Consider the following 19,543-nt stretch of genomic DNA (forward strand, 5'->3'; position numbering starts at 1 on the left):
AGTTTGAAAACACTGTATTTGTAGAATCTGCAAAACCATATTTGAGAGTGCTTTCAGGCCTATGGTGAAAAGGGAAATATCTTCAGATAAACACTAGACAGAAACTTTCTGAGAATCTGCTTTGTGATGAGTGGTTTCATCTCAGAGAGTTAAACCTTTCTTTTGATGGAGCAGTTTGAAATCACTGTTTTTGTAGAATTGGTGAAGGGGTATTTCAGAGTACTTTTATGCCTGTGGTGTAAAGAGAAATATCTTCAGAGAAAAACTACAAAGAAACTTTCTAAGAAACTGCTTTGTGATGTGTGCATTCACATCACAGAGGTAAACCTATATTTTGATGGAGCAGGTTGGAAACACTGTTTTTGTATAATCTGGGAAGGGATATTTGGGAGTACTTTGAGTCCTATGGTTAAAGGGAAATATGTTCAGAGAAAAAATACAAAGAAACTTTCTGAGAAACTTCTTTGTGATGTGCACATTCTTCTCACAGTGTTAAGCCTCTCTTTTGATGGAGCTGTTTGTAAACCCTGTTTTTGTATGAACTGCAAAGGGATATTTGGGAACACATTGAGGCCTATGGTGAAAATGGAAATGTCTTTGTTTATCTTTAAGTTTTAGTGTACAAAAGCACACCGTGCAGGTTTGTTACATATGTATACATGCGCCATGTTGGTGTTAAACCTTTATTTGATGGACCTGTTTGTAAAACCTGTTTTTGTATAAACTGGGAAGGGGTATTTTGGAGCACATTGAGGCCTACAGAGAAAATGGAAATATCTCCAGACAAAAACTAGAATGAATCTTTCAGAGAAACTACTTTGTGTATTGAGAACTCATCTGACAGATTTACACTTCTCTTTTGATTGAGGAGTTTGGAAACAGTGTATTTGTAGAATCTGCAAAGGGATACTTTGGAGTGCATTGAGGCCTATGGTGAAAAAAAAAATTATCTTCAGAGAAAAACTAGAAAGAAGCTTTCTGAGAAACTGCTTTGTGATGTGTGCTTTCATCTCACAGAGTTAAGCTTTTCTTTTGATGGAGTAGTTTGTAAACACTGTTTTTGTGTGGTTGGCATAGGGATATTTGGGAGTGCATTGAGTCCTATGGTGAAAAGGAAATATCTTCAGAGAAAAATTAGAAAGAAACTTTCTGAAAAACTGCTTTGTGATGTGTGAATTCACCTCCCTGGGTTAAACTTTTCTTTTGATGGAGCAGTTTATTAACCCTGTTTTTGTATAAACTGTGAAGGCATATTTTGGAGCACATTGAGGCCTATGGTGAAAATGGAAATATCTTTAGACAAAAACCAGAATGAAGATTTCGGAGAAACTGCTTTGTGATGTGTGCATTCATATCATAGATTTCAGCCTTTCTCTCGATAGAGCAGTTTGGAATCACTGTTTTTGTAGAATCTGCGAAGAGATATTTTGGAGTGCATTAATTCCTGCCGTGAAAAGAGAAATATCTTCAGAGAAAAACTGGAGAGAAGCTCCCTGAGAAACTGCTTTGTGATGTGGGCATTCATCTCACAGAGTTAAACCTTTCCTTTCAAGGAGAATTTTGAAAACACTGTATTTGTGTAATGTGTGAAGCCATATTTGGGAGAACTTTCAGACCTATGGAGAAAAGGGAAATATCTTTAGATAAAAATGAGACAAAAGATATCTGAGAAACTGCCTTGTGATGTTTCCTTTCATCTCAAAGAGTTACACCTTTCTTTTGATGGAGTAGTTTGTAAACACTGTTTTTGTATAATTGGTGAAGGGACATATGGGAATGCATTGAGTCCTATAGTGAAAAGGAAATATCATTGTATAAAAACTAGAAAGAAACTTTCCGAGAAAGAACTTTGTGATGTGTACATTCACCTCACAGAATTAATCCTGACTTTTGATGGAGCAGTTTGTTAAGCCTGTTTTTTATAAATGACGAATCGATATTTCAGAGCACATTGAGTCCTATGGTGAAAATGAAAATATCTTTAGACAAAAACTAAAATGAAGTTTCTGAGAATCTGCTTTGTGATGTGTGCATTCATTACACAATGTTAAAGCTTTCTTTTCATGGAGCAGTCGGGAATCACTGTTTCTGCAGAATCTGCAAAGGGATATTTGGGAGCCAGTTAAAGCCTGTGGTGAAAAGAGAAATATATTCAAAGAAAAACAAGAAAGAAACTTTTGGAGAAAGTGCTTTGTGATGTGTCCATTCATCTCACAGAGCCAAAACTTTCTTTGAAGGAGCAGTTTGAAAAAACTGTATTTGTAGAAACTGCAAAGCCATATTTGGGAGCCCTTTCAGGCCTATGGGGAGAAGGGAAATATCTTCAGATAAAAACTAGACTGAGACTTTGTGAGAAATTGTTTTATGATGTGTGCTTTCATCTCACACAGTTAAACCATTCTTTTGTGGAGCAGTTTGGAAACAGTTTTTGTAGAATCTGTGAAGGGATATTTTGGAGTGCATTGAGGCCTATGCTGCAAAAAAATCTTCAGATGAACCTAGAAAGAAGCTTTCTAATAAACTACTTTGTGATGTGTGCATTCATCTCACAGATTTAAAACTTTCTTTGGATGGAGAAGTTTGTAAATGCTGTTTTTTTATAATCGGTGAAGGGACAAATTACACACATTGAGTCGTATGATGAAAAGGAAATATCTTCAGAGAAAAATGAGAAAGACATTTTCTGCGACAATACTTTGTGATGTGTGCATTCATCTCACAGAGTTAAACCTTTCTTTTGATGGAGCAGTTTGTTAAACCTGTTTCTGTATAAATGAGGAAGGAATATTTTGGAGAACATTGAGGCCTTCAGTGAAAATGGAAATACCTATAGACAAAAACCAGAATGAAGCCTTTTGAGAAACAGTGCTGTGATGTGTGCTTTCATCTCACTGAGATAAAACCTTACTTTTGATGGTACAGTTTGGACACACTGTACTTCTAGCATCTGAGAAGAGATATTTGGGAGTGCATTGAGGCCTACTGTGAAGAAAGGAAATATCTTCAGAGGAAAACTAGAAATACACTTTTTGAGAAACTTCTTTGTGACATGTGTGCATTCATCTCACAGAGATAAACCCTTCTTTTGATGGAGCAGTTGGGAATCACTGTTTCTGTAGAATCTGTGAAGGGATATTTGTGAGTGCAGTAAGGCCTGGGGTAAAAAGAGAAATATCTTCAGAGAAAAATTATAAAGAAAACTTTCTGTGAAACTGCTTTGCGATGTGTCCATTCATCTCACAGAGTTAAACGTTTCCTTTGAAAGAGCAGTTTGAAAACACTGTATTTGTAGAATCTGCAAAGCCATATTTGGGAGCACTTTCAGGCCTATGGTGAAAACGGAAATATCTTCAGATAAAAACTGGACAGACACTTTCTAAGAAACTGCTTTGTGATGTGTGCTTTCATCTCATAGGGTTTAACCTTTCTAGAATTTTTTAAACCTTTTGTAGAATCTCTGAAGTGATATTTTGCAGCACTTTGAGGCCTATGGTGAAAAAAAATATTTTCAGATAAAACTAGAAAGAAGTTTCTGAGAAACTATCTTGTGATGCATGCTTTTATCTCACAGAATTAAACCTTTCTTTTGATGGAGCATTTTGTAAACACTGTTTTTATACAATCTGCAAATCAATATTTGGTAGTTCTTTGAGTCCCATGGTGAAAAGGAAATATCTCCCGAAAAAATTAGAAAGAATCTTTCTGAGAAACTACTTTGTGATGTGTGCATTCATCTCACAGATTTAAACCTTTCTTTTGATGGAACTATTTGTAAAACCTGTTTTTGTACAAAATGCAATGGGATATTTCAGAGTGCTATGAAGCCTATGGTGAAAGTGGAAATATCTCTAGGCAAAAACTAGAATGAAGTTTTCTGAGAAACTGCTTTGTGATGTGAGCATTCATTTGACAGATTTAAACCACATTTTTAATGGAGCAGTTTGGAAACACTATTTGTGGAATCTGCAGAGGGATATTTGGGAGCGCATTGAGGCCTATAGTGAAAAAGGAAATATCTTCAGAGAATAACTAGAAAGAAGCTTCCTGAGAAACTCCTTTGTGATGTGTTCATTCATCTCAAAGATTTAAACTATTCTTTTGATGGAGCAATTTGGAATCACTGTTTTTGTAGAATCTGCAAAGGGATATTTGGGAGCACATTAAGGCCTGTGGTGAAAAGGATAATCATATTCGGAAAAAAATTAGAAAGAAATTTCTGAAAAACTACTTTGGATGTGTGCATTCATCTCACAAAGTTAAACCTTTCCTTTGATGGGGCAGTTCATAAACACTGTTTTTGCAGAATCTGCAAAATGGTATTTTTGAGCATAAGGATAATTTTGAGTGCTTTGTGGACCAAGATGAACAAGGAAATATCTTTGGATAAAAACTAGAGAGAAGGCTTCTGATAAACTCCTTTGTGATGTGTACATACTTCTCACACAGTTAAAGCTTTCTTTTGATTGAGCAGTTGCAAAGACTATTTTTGCAGAGTCTGCAAAGGTATATTTGGGAGTGCACTGAGGTTTAACGTGGAAAAGGAAATATCTTCAGAGAAAAACTAGACAAAATATTTCTTAGAAACTGCATTGTGATGGGTCTATTCATCTCTGACTTAAACATTTCTTTTGAATGAGAAGTTTTCAAACACTGTTTTTTGCAAAATCTGCAAAACAATATTCAGTAGTGCAAAATAGCCTATGGTGAACAAGGAAATATCTTAAGATAAAAACTGGAAAGAATTGTTATTAGAAACTGCTTTCTGATGTGCCTTCATCTCAGAGAGTTAAGTCCTTCTTTTGATGGAACAGTTTGGAAACACTGTTTTTGTAGAATCTGCAAAGGGATATTTGGGAGCACATTGTGGCCTATGGTGAAAAATGAAATATCTTCAGATAAAAACTAAAAACAAGTTTTGGGAAACTGCGTTGTGATGTGTGCATTCATCTCACAGAGTTAAACCTTTCTTTTGACTGAGCAGTTTGGAAACACTGTTTCTGCAAAATTTGTGAGGCGATATTAGGAAGTGCAAAAAAAGCCTATGTTGAAAAAGGAAATAATTTCAGATAAAAACTGGAAAGAATCATTATGAGAAACTGCTTTCTCATGTGCACATTTATCTCACAGAGTTAAGTCCTTCTTTTGATGGAACTGTTTGGAAACACTATTTTTCTAGAATGTACAAAGTGTTATTTGGGAGCAAATTTATGCCTATGGTGGAAAAGGAAATATCTTCAGAGAAAAACTAGACAGAAGCATTCTGAGAAACTTTTTGTGATGTGTGAATCCTTTTCACAGAGTTGAACCTTTCTTTTGATTGAGCACTTTGGAAACATTATTTTTGTAGTATCTGAGAAGGGATATTTAGGAGCACATTGAAGCATATGATGAAAAAGGAAATATCTTAAGATAAAAACTAAAAAGAAGCTATTTGAGAAACTACTTTGTGACGTGTGTGTTTAAACCATTCTTTTAATTGATCAGTTTGGATACACTGTTTTTTTTAGGATCTGCAAAGGTATATTTGGTGAAAAAGGAAATACCATCAGATAAAAACTAGAAAGAAGCTTTTTGAGAAACTGCTTTGTGATGTATGTGTTCAACTCACAGAGTTAAACCTGTTTTTGATTGAGGAGTTTTGAAACAGTGTTTTTGTAGAATCTGCAAAGGGATATTTTTGAGTACATTGAGGCCTATGGTGGAAAAGGAAATATCTTCAGGGAAGAACTAGATAGAAACTATGTGAGAAACTGCTTTGTGACATGTGCATTCATGTCACAGAGTTAAAACTTTCTTTTGATTGAGCTGTTTGGAAACACTGTGTTTTTAGTATTGGCAAATTTATATTTGGGAGTACACTGAGGCCTATGGCGTAAAAGGAAATATCTTCAAATAAAAAATAGAAGCTTTGAGAAACTGCTTTGTGATGTGTGCATTCAAGTCAGATAGTTAAACATGTTTTTTGATTAAGCTGTTTGGAAACACTGTTGTAGAATCTGTGATGGAATATTTGGCAGTGCATTGATGCCTATGGTGATAAAGGAAATATCTTTGGATAAAAACTACAAAGAAGCATTTTGAGAAACAGCTTTGTGATGTGTGCATTCCTTGCACAGAGATAAACATTTCTTTTGACTGAGCAGTTTGGAATCACTGTTTTTGTATAATCGGTGAAGCGATGTTAAGTAGTGCAAAAATGCCTATTTTTAACAAGGAAATATCTTCAGATTAAAGCTGGAAAGAAGCGTTATGAGAAACTGCTTTCTGATGTGTGCATTCATCTCACAGAGTTAATTCCTTCTTTTGATGGAACAGATCTGAAATACTGTTTTTACAGAATCTGCGAAGGGTTATTTGGGAATGCCTTGTGGCATATGGTGGAAAAAGAAATATCTTCAGAGAACTACATAGAATTTTTCTGAGAAGTTGCTTTGTTAGGTGTGCACTCAACTCACAGAGTTAAACCTGTTTTTCGATTGAGCAGCTTGGAAAAACTTTTTGTAGAATCTTCGATGGGGTGATTGGAGGTGCTTTGAAGCCTATGGTGATAAAGGAATTAACTTTGGATAAAAACTAGAAAGAAGCTTTTTGAGATACTGCTTCTGATAAAAAATAGAAAGAAGCTTTCTGAGAAACTGCTTTATGATGTGTGCATTCATCTAACAGGGTTAAAGCTGTTTCTTGATGGAGCAGCTTGGTAACACTGTTTTTGTAGAATCTTCGATGGGATATTTGGGAGTGCTTTGAAGCCTATGATGATAAAGGAAACAACCTTGGATAAAAACTAGAAAGAATATTTTTGAGAAACTGCTTTTTGATGTGTGCATTCAACTGAGAGGGTTAAACCTTTCTTTTGACAGAACAGTTTGGAAACAGTGTTTTTGCAAAATCTGGCAAGTGATAACAGGTAGTGCAAAAAAGCCTATGGTGAACAAGGAAATGTCTTCAGATAAAAACTGGAAAGAAGAACTATGAGAACATGCTTTCTGATGCATGCATTCATCCAACACAGTTAAGTCCTTTTTTCATGGAACAGTTTGGAAATACTGTTTTTGTAGAATCTGCAAAATGATATTTGGGGTGCATTGATCCTCATGGTGGAAAAGGAAATATCTTCAGGAAAGAAGTAGACAGAAGCTTTCTGAGAAACTGCTTTGTGATTTGTGCATTCATCTCATGGAGTTACACCTTTCTTTTGATTGAGCAGTTTGGAAACACTGTTTCTGTAGAACCTGTGAAGGGTTACTAGGGAGCACATTGAAGCCTATGGTGAAAAAGGAAATACCTTCACATAAAAACTAGAAAGAAGCCTTTTGAGAAACTTCTTTGAGATGTGAGCATTCATCTCATGGAGTTAAACCTTTCTTTTGATTGATCTGTTTGGAAACATTGTTTTTGTGGTATCTGCAAAGGGATACTTGTGAGCACATGAGGTCTATGGTGAAAAAGGAAATAACTTCAGATAAAAACTAGAAAGAAGCTTTCCCAGAAACTGCTTTGGGATGTGTGCATTCTTCTAAAAGAGTTAAATCTGCTTTTTGTTTGAACAGTTTGGAAACAGTTTTTTGTACAATCTGCAGAGGGATATTTGGGAGCACACACATGCCTATGGTAAAAAAGGAAATAACTTTGGATAAAAACTAGAAAGAACCTTTTTGAGAAACTGCTTTGTGATGTATGCATTCATCTCACAGAGTTAAATGTTTCTTTTCATGGAGAATTTTGGAAACACTGTTTTGGTATTATCTGTGAAGCGATGTTAGGTAGCCCACAATGGCTTTTGGTGAACAAGGAAATGTCTTCAGATAAAAACTGGAAAGAAGCGTTATGAGAAACTGCTTTCTGATGTGTGCATTCATCTGACAGAGATAAATATTTCCTTTGATGGAACAGTTCAGAAACACTGTTTTTCTCAAAACTATGAAGGGATATTTCAGAGCACATAGAGGCCTATGGTGGAAAACAAATATCTTGAGAGAAGAACTAGAGAGAATCTATCTGAGAAGCTGATTTGAGATGTGTGCATTCATCTCACAGAGTTAAACCTTTCTATTGATTGGGTAGTTTGGAAACACTGTTTTGTAGAATCCGCAAAGGAATATTTGGGAGCGCAGTGATGCCTATGGTGAAAAATGAAATATCTCCAGATAAAAACCAGAAAGAAGCTCTTTGAGAAACTGCTTTGTGATGCTTGCATCCATCTCAAAGAGTTAAACTTTTCTTTTGCCTGAGCAGTTTGGAAACACTGTTTTTGAATAAACTGCGAAGCAATGCTAGGTAGCATAAAAAGGCCTATGGTAAACAAGGAAATATCTTCAGGTAAAAACTGGAAAGAAGTATTATGAGAAACTGCTTTGTTATGCTTGCATTCATCTTACAGAGCTAAACCTTTCTTTCAGTTGAGCAGTTTGGAAACACCATTTTTGCAGAATCAGCAAAGGGATATTTGGGAGTTCATTGAAGCGTATGGTGAAAAGGGAAATATCTTCAGAGAAGAACTAGACAGAAGCTTTCTGAGAAATTTCTTTATGGTGTTTGTATTCATCTAACAGAGGTAAACTTTCTTTTGATTGAGCAGTTTGGAAACAGATTTTGTAGAATCTGTGAAAGGATATTTGGGAGTGCGTTGAAGCCTATGGTGAAAAAATAAATATCTTCCAATAAAAACTAGAAAGAAGATTTCAAGAAATTCCTTTGTGATGTGTATGTTCAACTCACAGAGTTTTAAAACTGTTTTTTGATTGAGGAGTTTGCAAACACTCTTTTTGTAGAATCTGCAAAGGGATATATGGGAGCATATTGAAGCCTGGTGTAAAAAAGGCAATATCTTCAGGTAAAAACTAGAAAGATGATTTTTAAGAAACTGCTTTCTGAAGTGTATGCTCAACTCACAGAGATAAACCTGTTTCTTGATTGAGTAGTTTGGAAACACTGTTTTTGTAGAATCTGCAACGGGATATTTGGGAGTGAAGGGGTGGGTTGCCCCTCCAAACCTGTGGGTTTTTCTCATTATGTGGAAAGAAAGAGTTAGAAAAGAAAGAGACAAAGAGACAAAGTGTAAAGAAAGAAAAATGAGGCCCAGGAGACTGGCGTTGAGCACACGGAGGATCCCCACTGGCCTCTGAGTTCCCTTAGTATTTATTAATCATTATTGGGTGTCTATCCAAGTCGGGGATGTGGCTGGGTCATAGGATAATACTGGAGAGAAGGTCAGCAGCTAAACACGTGAATAAAGTTCTCTGCATCATAAACAAGGTACATAATTAAGTGCTGTGCTTTAGATATGTATACACATAAACATCTCAATGCCTTAAATAGCAGTATTGCTGCCCGCATGTCCCACCTCCAGGCCTAAGGTGGTTTTCCCCTATCTCAGTAGACGGAATATACATTCGGGTTTTACACCAAGATGTTCTATTGCCCAGGGATGAGCAGGAGACAGATGACTTCCTCTTGTCTCAGCTGCAAAGAGGCATTCCTTCCTCTTTTACTAATCCTCCTCAGCACAGACCCATTATGGGTATCAGGCTGGGGGACAGTCAGGTCTTTTCCTTCCCATGAGGCCATATCTCAGGCTATCACATGGGGAGAAACCTTGGACAATACCTGGCTTTCCTAGGAAGAGGTCCCTGTGGCCTTCCACAGTGTTTTGTGTCCCTGGATACTTGAGATTAGGTAGTTGTTATGACGCTTAACAAGCTTATTGCCTTCAAGCATTTGTTTAACAAAGCACACCTTGCACAGCCTTTAATCCATGTTATCCTGAGTTGACACAGCACATGTTTCAGGGAGCACATGATTGGGGGTAGTTTTACAGATGAACAGCATCTCAAGACAGAAGAATTTTTCTTAGTACAGAACAAAATGGATTCTATTATGTCTACTTTCCATATAGACACATTAACAATCTGATCTCTCTTTCTTTTCTCCACATTTCTCCCTTTTCTTTTTGTCAAAACTGCCATCATCATCACGGCTCTTTCTCAATGGTTGCTGTCTCTTCGGAGCTGTTGGGTACACCTGTACACTAACAGACAAAGCAGGAACACAGGGATTAATGTGAAATTTATAATCGTAGTACTTCCAGTGGTCTTAATCCAAGTGACAGGGTTAAGATTTATGAGGCCGTCAGCAACTCCTGCGATTGCCTCAGTCTCTGGTACCAAATTTAAATGGGCTTTTGTTGCTTTGAAAATTTGTTAATTTAATTTGGAAATGTCTAAAGCGAGATTATCTTCTCTTCCCTGTACATGGCTTCTAACCGTGTCACATTGATGCTCAGACTCATTATAAACTTGGGGTGTAATACAAAAATCTGACGTATTCCAGTCACACTGTAACTGGAAATGATGTTTTGAGCTCATGAGCCTGTCTCCCATCCAAATGACGGTTTGCCTAAGATCATTAATTTGATTTGCCAATTTTTGATCAACACGATTGTGAATTCCACAGTCTAGTAGAATTTTTTTGCCAATCATTAACAAAGTTTACTGACTGAACACAAAAGTGCAATGCAACTCCTGCCACAGCAGCCATAGCTGTGACTGCAATTAATCCCATAATCACTGTAATTAAAGTAAAACTGAATCCTTTGGATCTATTTAAAATGACTTTTAATACTTCAGTCAAAATATGGACGAATGGTGAGGCCTCCCATATTCAGTCCATGGGCACAGGGATTCACAAGCCTTCTCTTGCTCTCACCAGCAGGATACGGTGCTGCCAATTAAAAGTCGAATCAATGCAAGTAAACAATCTACAATTTTAACAGGTTATAGTTTGAGAGTCTGGTTTAATAACTATATTTTCTACAACTAGCATATAAGGGGGCTTTACACGGCTTTGTAAAGGAACTGTTAGACTGGAATTTACGTCGATAGTATAAAATGGCTTACAATCTCTTGTTTCTAAAGTTTGATTTCCAGACCAAATTCTAATGTGATAAGAGGCTACAGTAAGCCTGCACAATTCTGAATATACAGGACCAGAAACAGGACCTATTATTTTTGGTCTTGGGGTAGAGATTACTTTTTCTCATTTCCAAAGGTAGAAAGATTGTAATTTTTTATGCTTATGTTCGTGTAAACTTTCTGTTAAGTTGCTATCAACAGTTGGACTTACTTGTGCACTGGGACACGACTGAGTTTTTCCTGTGCAATTGTGGTAGAATTGACCTAGAGGTGCCCAATCTATAACAGTTCCGAATTCACTGTTTTGTAATGTCACTGAACTATTGGCCACACATTCTTCCCAAACTAAAACTTGTATATTTTTTGATCCTTTGGGAATTTCCTTGGGGCAAGGTTTCCCTTTAGGTCTAAATTTTAATGATCTTTGATAAGAAAAGCCTTGTAAATAATTTACCTGTCGCCTGAGTGTCATCCCACTTACCATGTGATAAGTTAATCTACTGATGAGACTGACAGTAGGTACTTCTCCCAACCAATTTTGGATTGCAGGCATTAAACATCCTGTTGTTCTCCCTAGGCAAATAGGAGGATAATGATACCAAGTGGAAATATTTATCATCATCCCTTCTTCCTCAGGTTTGAGAGAGCAGCAATCATCTGTGGGGCCAGGTGCGCATAAACTATCATTAACATATAATTCAATAGGATTAACCATCCATGAGACTGGTGTTTCCATCTCTGTGGAGGCGATTTTCTTTGCATCTCTGATGGGTTCACTGTAGAACTTCAAATGTCTAGTAGGTATCCAAACAGGAAGCTGATTTTCTCTTGGTGAAACAGAAGCAAAACCTCCCCCCAAAATTTTCACCTTCTGTGTTTCCCATGTCTTTTTATTATCTTTCCAATAAATCAGTTTTCCTTCACTTGGGCTGTACTTTTTACCAGTAAGATGTTCTTCTGCAGAAGTAGTAGTCTGATTTCCATAAATGTTTAAAAAATTTAAAGTATAGCATGCTAGATTAAATTGCATCTGAGGAGTGGCATGCTCCTTACTGTCTCCCCCTTCTTTTTGTTTAACTAATTGAGTTTTGAGTGTTCTATTTGTTCTTTCAACTATGGCCTGTCCTTGGGAATTATAGGGAATTCCTGTTGTATGTGAAATTTTCCACTGATTTAAGAATTTTTGGAAAGCTTTAGTATAATATCCTCGTCCATTGTCAGTTTTAACTTTTTCTGGAATTCCCATTGCAGCAAATCAAGATAATAAATGTTCTTTAACATGGGAGGTACTTTCTCCTGTCTGGCAATTTGCCCATATGAAATGTGAATAAGTATCAACTTGTTACATGAACATATGATAATCTTCCAAATGAAGGTACATGCATGACATCCATTTGCATAATGCATTAGGACACAGACCTCTGGTATTAATTCCTGCCTCTTGAGTGGGCAGATGTAGGACTTGACACTGGGTGCAATGTTGTACAATATATTTTGCCTGTTTCCATGTGACATCAAATTTGTTTTTTAATCTTGCTGCATTTACATGAGTCAAAGCATGCAGTTCTTGTGCTTTTATTGATGCAGATGATACCAGTAAGTCAGCTTGTTCATTTGCTTTAGTCAAAGGCCCTGGTAAACTAGTGTGTGCTCAAATGTGAGCAATATAAAATGGGAAATTTATTTCTCTTATGGTTTGTGGTAATAAATTGAATAGCTGATTTAACTGATCATCCATGCTATATTTGATTAGAGCTGTCTCAACACTCCTTGATGCCTGTACTACATATGCAGAATCTGATATAATATTGATAGGTTGATCAAAATCTTGTAACACTGTAATGACTGCAACCAACTCTGCTCTTTGAGCCGATTGATATTGAGTTTTGATTACTCGCTCTTTTGGCCACTTTTCCATTGCTGGAAGCATTAGTAAACACCATTAAAGCATTTTCTAAAGGTTCATGTCTGTTAATTTTAGGTAAAATCCAAGTAGTCAATCTTAAAAACTGGTAGATGTTTGTTTTGGATAATGATTATCAATAATTCCCACAAAGTTAGCAAAACCAATCTGCCATGCACCAAAATTGAGGAAGCATTGTCTAAATTTTTCCTTGGTTAAAGGGACAACTATTTTGTCTGAGTCATTTCCACACAATTTTATTATTTGTAATCTTGCTTGACTAATTAATGTAGCTATATGATCCAAGTACAATGTAAAAGTCTTAACTTTACTGTGAGGAAGGAATGACCACTCCACAAGATCAGTATTTTGGACAATGATGCCTGTTGGAGAATGTGCAGTAGCAGAAACCAGAAGTTGGAGTGGGGCTAAGGTATCTATTCTACTTATTTTTGCTGACTGAATTTTTTCTTCCACTAATTTAATTTCTTTTGTTGCCTCTGGGGTTAACATTCTCTTACTATTTAAGTCTGAGTCTCCTCTTAAGATAGAGAACAAATTCGACATGGCATAAGTAGGAATGCCTAGAGCTGGCCGAATCCAATTAATATCTCCTAGCAATGTTTGAAAATCATTTAGTGCTTTTAATGTGTCTTTTCTTATTTTGATTTTTTGCGACGTAATTTTTGTATTTTCTATCTGCATCCCTAAATAATGAAAAGGAGTAGAGGTTTGAATCTTATCAGATGCTATTGCCAGTCCTGCATTGGCAACCCTGCTTTCAGAAATGTATTACAGTCAATCAATTTGTTTCTCGTTTCTGCAGCACATAAAATATCATCAACATAATTAATGATATAACAGTCTGAAAACTCGTCTCTAACTGGTTGAAGAGCTCGATCTACAGAAGTCTGACAAATAGTTGGACTATTAAGCATTCCCTGAGGTAACACTTTCCACTGAAACCTGGTGGCTGGTTCTTTATTATTTATGGCTGGTAGAGTAAAGGCAAATTTTTCGCAATCCTGCTCCGCCAGAGGAATGGTAAAAAAGCAATCCTTTAGATCAATTATAATTAAAGGCCAGTTTTTTAGGATCATGGCCGGAGAGGGCAATCCAGGTTGAAGAGGCCCCATGGGTTGAATTACGGCGTCTACAGCCCTTAAGTCAGTTAACACATGCCATTTGCTGGATTTTTTCTGAATTACAAACACAGGAGAATTCCAAGGCGAGAATGAAGGTTCGATATGTCCCTTTTCTAACTCTTCATTTACTAATAAATGTAAAACCTCCAGTTTTTGTTTTGGTAGTGGCCACTGATTTACCCATACTTGTTTTTCTGTTTTCCAAGTTAATGGTATGGGTTTAGGAGGCTCTACAGTGTCCGTCCCTAAAAAGGATACCCTATTCCTTCTCTTTCTTGATTTCTTTTAGTCTCAATTGGGACTTTAATGCCATTTTCTTTTTTTTTCCAGTTCCTTTCCTGGTATATATCCCAACTTAGTCATGATTTTTTGACTCGTAGGGTTATATAATGGAGTGGGCATAGGGATTTCTGCACCCTATTGTTGTAATAAATCTCAATCCCACAGATTAAGAGGAATCGAAGTAATCATTGGTTGAACAGTACTTTCTTAATTATCTGGCCCTAAACAATGTAAAATCTCAGTACTTTGATGCACTTCTGAGGCTGTGCCTATGCTGACAAGTCCTGTAACAGCCTTTTGTTTAGGCTAATTTTTTGGCCACTGATTTAAAACAATGATAGAGACATCTGCTCCAGTGTCTACTAACCCTTCAAAATGTTTTCCTTGAATAATGGCCTTTCACACAGGTCTGTTCACTGAGACCAGACTTGCCCAATATGTAGCCTTTCCTGTCGGATCAGTGCCTCCAAACCCTCCTGCTCTTTTTATCTCACTATTTCCAACCTTAATGTAACGCAGGAATAATAATCGAGCAATCCTGTCTCCTGGACTGGCACTCCAAGGAATTGAAGAGCTAATAACCAATTGAATTTCGCCTTTATAGTATGAATCAACCACACCTGTATGAATTTGAACTCCCTTTAGATTTAGACTTAATCTTCCTAAGATTAGTCCTACAGTCCCCTCAGATGGTGGGCCATATATCCCTGTGGGGATTTTTTGTGGGGGCTCCCCTGGAAGCAGAGAGACTGCTTGTATTGTACATAAATCTACTGCTGCACTGCTGCTTGTTGTGGGGGACAGTTGTTGTATTGTGTTAACTGGCTCATTTCCTGAGGCACTTGGGACAGTGGGGGTTGTTGTCCCTGAAAACCCTGAGGAAAAAAAGGCTGAATTGGGAATGCCCCAGTTTGTTGTGGGGTCTGTGGCTGGCCCCTCTGCTCGTTTCCCTACAATGGTTGCCCATTTCTATCCAATTTAGAACAACATTGACTGGCCCAGTGTTTTCCTTTTTTACATCTTGGACATAAGTCAGGTGGCTTTTTGCCTGTTGTTGTAATAGCTTGAATAGTTATATTTTGTTTATTTGAGGCTGGGCAATTCTTTATTAAATGACCAATTTGACCACAATTCTAACATTTCCCTCCAAATATTCTAACGTGTCCTTCTAAAGCAACTCCTGTTATTGCTTGAGCCATAAGAATAGCTTTATGCATAGCTCCTCCAATTCCATCACAGGCTTTTACATACTCTGAGATTACATCTGATCCTGCAAGAATCTTTCCTTTCAAAGACTTAATGGCTGATTGACATTCAGGATTGGCATTTTCATATGCCAACAACTCCACTATGACTTTACGGGCATTTTCATCGGCAATTGACTTTTCAGCAACACCTTGGAGCCTTGCCACAAAATCAGGGTAGGGCTCTTTAGAGCCTTGTCTTATTGTATTAAATGAGGGGCAGGCAGTTCCTGGGTCTTGGATTTTTTCCCAGGCTCTAAAGCAGATAGCTCTAACTTGCTCAATGGCCTATTTTGCGTTAATGCTTGTTGACTAATAGTGCTCCAATTTTGACCTGTTCCTAATAGTTCATCTGCATTTATGTTAACTGGAGGATTGGCAGCCCTATTTCTTCAGACCTGTTCTTGTTCCCCATCAATCCACCAAGTCTTAAATTGTACAAATTGAGAGGGTGAGAAGACGATTTTGCCAGAATCTCCCAATCATAAGGAATGAGTCTATGACCATGAGCAGTGGAATCTAATAATGTCCTCATATAAGGGGAGATGAGTCCATATTTTTTACTCCCTCTTTCATCTCTTTTAGCATTTTTATAGACAAAGACTCATATCTGGCCTCAACTGTGTGAGGCTTTCCCTCTTGAGCCCCTTCACCAGGTGGTATTGGTTCTAACATTACTGGGAATTGCCATGCCTCAATATCTCCTTGCTTTCTTGACTTATCAATAATTTTATGTAATACACTACCCTGTTGACTAGGTGGTGCTGTAGGATTAAGTCTCATAGTGGGCGGCTGAGGGCATGGCTCCCTGCTCTGTGATACTGGGAGCTTTCTTGAATGTCCATACTGACTTTCTGGGGATGGCTGATACTGAAGTTCAGCCAGCGGCCAGTACTGATAAGCTACTGGTGGTTGGGTCTTATTTTCTCTAACCTGCATTTGAGATTGTAATATTCCAGGCATCTGACCTGCTGGAAGAGGACTTGGCATTCGTGGTTTATACTCTGATGGCCCGACTAATTTTGGACCTTTTTCTTCTAATTTTAACCTTTCAGGATATATCATCTCCTGTAATTGATTATAGTCAACATTTTGGATTGACTGAGCCATTACCAGCTCTGCTACATATTAACAATGTAAACTTTCCATTTCTTTCCGGGATTTTCTCCCTATCTCTTCTTTACAATCTATTACACAGCTTCCAGGGGCATCAGAAACTGAAATGCTATATTCTTCTGTTTGAAATGGTTCTAAAGCTGCTTTAATAATGGCCCAATCATTCCATACCTTAAGTGGGATGATTTTACTCTCCCTACTTGCTTGTTTTAGTTCTTTGTCAATTTTTTCTCAATCTTTTAGATCTAAAGTTCTCTGTTCTGGAAACCATGGGCAAAATTGTTCTATTTTTCAAAATACCTTGATTGGATTATTTGTAGAGACTCTAAATCCCCCTCTTTTTAAAAGAATTTTAATAAAGCTGAGATAAGAGGCATATTTACTTTTAGTTTTACTTTTAGTTTGCCCCATTGTTACCCTGGCTTCTTCTGAGCACACAAGCTTACCATAAGGCTGACTGTAGATGTATTCAGGATCTCTCATAAACTTGTCTCCAATAACCATGCTCGAGCGTACCTTCACCCTAGAGAAAAGCACCCACGTTGGACACAAGATGAAGGGGTGGGTTGCCCATCCCACCTGTGGGTTGTTCTCGTTAGGTGGAATGAGAGACTTGGAAAAGAAAGAGACATAGAGACAAAGTATAAAGAAAGAGAAAGGGGGCCTAGGAGACCGGCATTCAGCACATGGAGGATCCCCACCAGCCTCTGAGTTCCCTTAGTATTTATTGATCATTATTGGGTGTTTCTCAGAGAGAGGGATGTGGCAGGGTCATAGGATAATACTGGAGAGAAGGTCAGCAGGTAAACACATGAACAAAGGTCTCTACATCATAAACAAGGTAAAGAATTCAGTGCTGTGTTTTAGATATGTATAAACATAAACATCTCAATGCCTTAAAGAGCAGTATTGCCACCTGCAAGTCCCACCACCAGCCCTAAGGCGGTTTTTCCTTATCTCAGTAGATGGAATATACAATCGGGTTTTACACCAAGACGTTCCATTGCCCAGAGATGAACAGGAGACAGATGACTTCCTCTTGTCTCAACTGCAAAGAGGCATTCCTTCCTCTTTTACTAATCCTCCTCAACACAGAGCCTTTATGGGTGTTGGGCCGGGGGATGGTCAGGTCTTTCCATTCCCATGAGGCCATATCTCGGGCTATCACATGGGGAGAAACTTTGGACAGTACCTGGCTTTCCTAGGCAGAGATCCCTGTGGCCTTCCACAGTGTTTTGTGTACCTGGGTACTTGTGATTTCGGAGTGGTTATGACTCTTAACAAGCTTGCTGCCTTCAAGAATTTGTTTAACAAAGCACACCTTGCACAGCCCTTAATCCATGTTACCTTGAGTTGACACAGCACATGTTTCAGGGAGCACATGATTGGGGGTAGGGTTACAGATTAACAGCATCTCAAGACGGAAGAATTTTTCTTAGTACAGAACAAAATGGAGTCTCTTATGTCTACTTTCTGTATAGACACATTAACAATCTGATCTCTCTTTCTTTTCCCCACAGGGAGTGCATTGAAACCTATGGTCAAAAAGGAAATATCTTCTGATAAAAAGTAGAAAGAAGCTGTTCAAGAAAGTACTTTGTGATGTGCATTTTCATTTCACAGAGTTAAACATTTCTTTTAATGAAGTAGTCTTTAAACATTATTTTTTCAATCCACAAATCAATATTTCGTGGTGCAAAAACCCTATGCTGAACAAGGAAATATCTTCAGATAAAAACTGGAAAGAAGTGTTATGAGGAATGGTTATCTGATGTGTGTTCATCTGACAGAGTTGACCTTCTTTTGATGGAACAGCTTGGAAACATTTTTTCAAGAATCTGGGAAGGGATATTTGTGATTGCATTGAGGCCTGTGGTGGAAAAGGAAATATCTTCAGATAAAAACTAAAAAAAGCATTCTGAGAAATTGCTTTGTGATGTGTGCATTCTTCACACAGAGTTAAACGTTTCTTTTGATTGAGCAGTGGGAAATACTGTTTTTGTAGAATCTGCAAAGGGATATTTGGAAGTGCATTGATACCTGTGGTGAGAAAAGACATCTCTTTGGTTAAAAAGGAGAAAGAAATTTCTGACAAACTGCTTTGTGATGCATACATTCATCTCACAGAGTTAAACTTTTCTTTTGAATGAGCAGTTTGGAAACACTGTTTTTGCAAAATCTATGAAGCGATATTAGAAAAGCCTATGGTGAACAAGGAAATATCTTCAGATAAAACCGGAAAGAAGAATTATGAGAAACTACTTTATGATGTGTACATTCAACTCACACTGTTAAATCCTTCCTTTGATGGAAAAGCTCAGAAACACTGTTTTTATAGGATCTGTGAAGGAATATTTGGGAGTGCATTGAGGCCTATGGTGGAAAAGGAAATATCTTCAGAGAAGAACTAGACAGAAGCTTTCTAAGAAATTGCTTTGGGATGTGTGCATTCATCTCACAGTGTTAATGCTTGCTTTCTTTTGATTGAGCAGCTTGGAAACTCTGTTTTGTACAATCTTTGAAGGGATATTCGGGAGCTCATTGAAGCCTAAAGTGAAAAGGAAATATCTTTGGATAAAAACTAGAAAGAAGCTTTTTTAGAAACTGCTTTTTAAAGTGTGCATTAATTTCACAGAGTTAGAACTTACTTTTGATTAATCAGTTTGGAAGTACTGTTTTTGTAGAATCTGCAAAGGGATATTTTGGAACCTATGAGTTCAATTGTGAGAAAAGAAATAACTTCAGATAAAATACTAAAAAAAATCTTTCTGAGAAACTGCTTTGTGATATGTGCATTCTTCTTACAAAGTTAAACGTTTCTTTTCATTGAGCAATTTGGAAATACTGTTTTTGTAGAATCTACCAAGTAATATTTATGAGCATAGGTATAATTTTGTGCACATTGAGTCCTATGATGAAAAAGGAAACTTCTTCATATAAAAA

The 19,543-nt window shown here is 37.2% G+C and overlaps 1 pseudogene; it reads left to right on the plus strand.

The window, feature by feature from the left end:
- LOC129036173 (uncharacterized) overlaps positions 1-19,543 on the plus strand; it is a 78,969-nt pseudogene that overhangs the window by 20,596 nt on the left and 38,830 nt on the right.

The sequence above is a fragment of the Pongo pygmaeus genome, chromosome 4 (assembly GCF_028885625.2).
Source record: "Pongo pygmaeus isolate AG05252 chromosome 4, NHGRI_mPonPyg2-v2.0_pri, whole genome shotgun sequence".
NCBI classification, from domain to species: domain Eukaryota; kingdom Metazoa; phylum Chordata; class Mammalia; order Primates; family Hominidae; genus Pongo; species Pongo pygmaeus.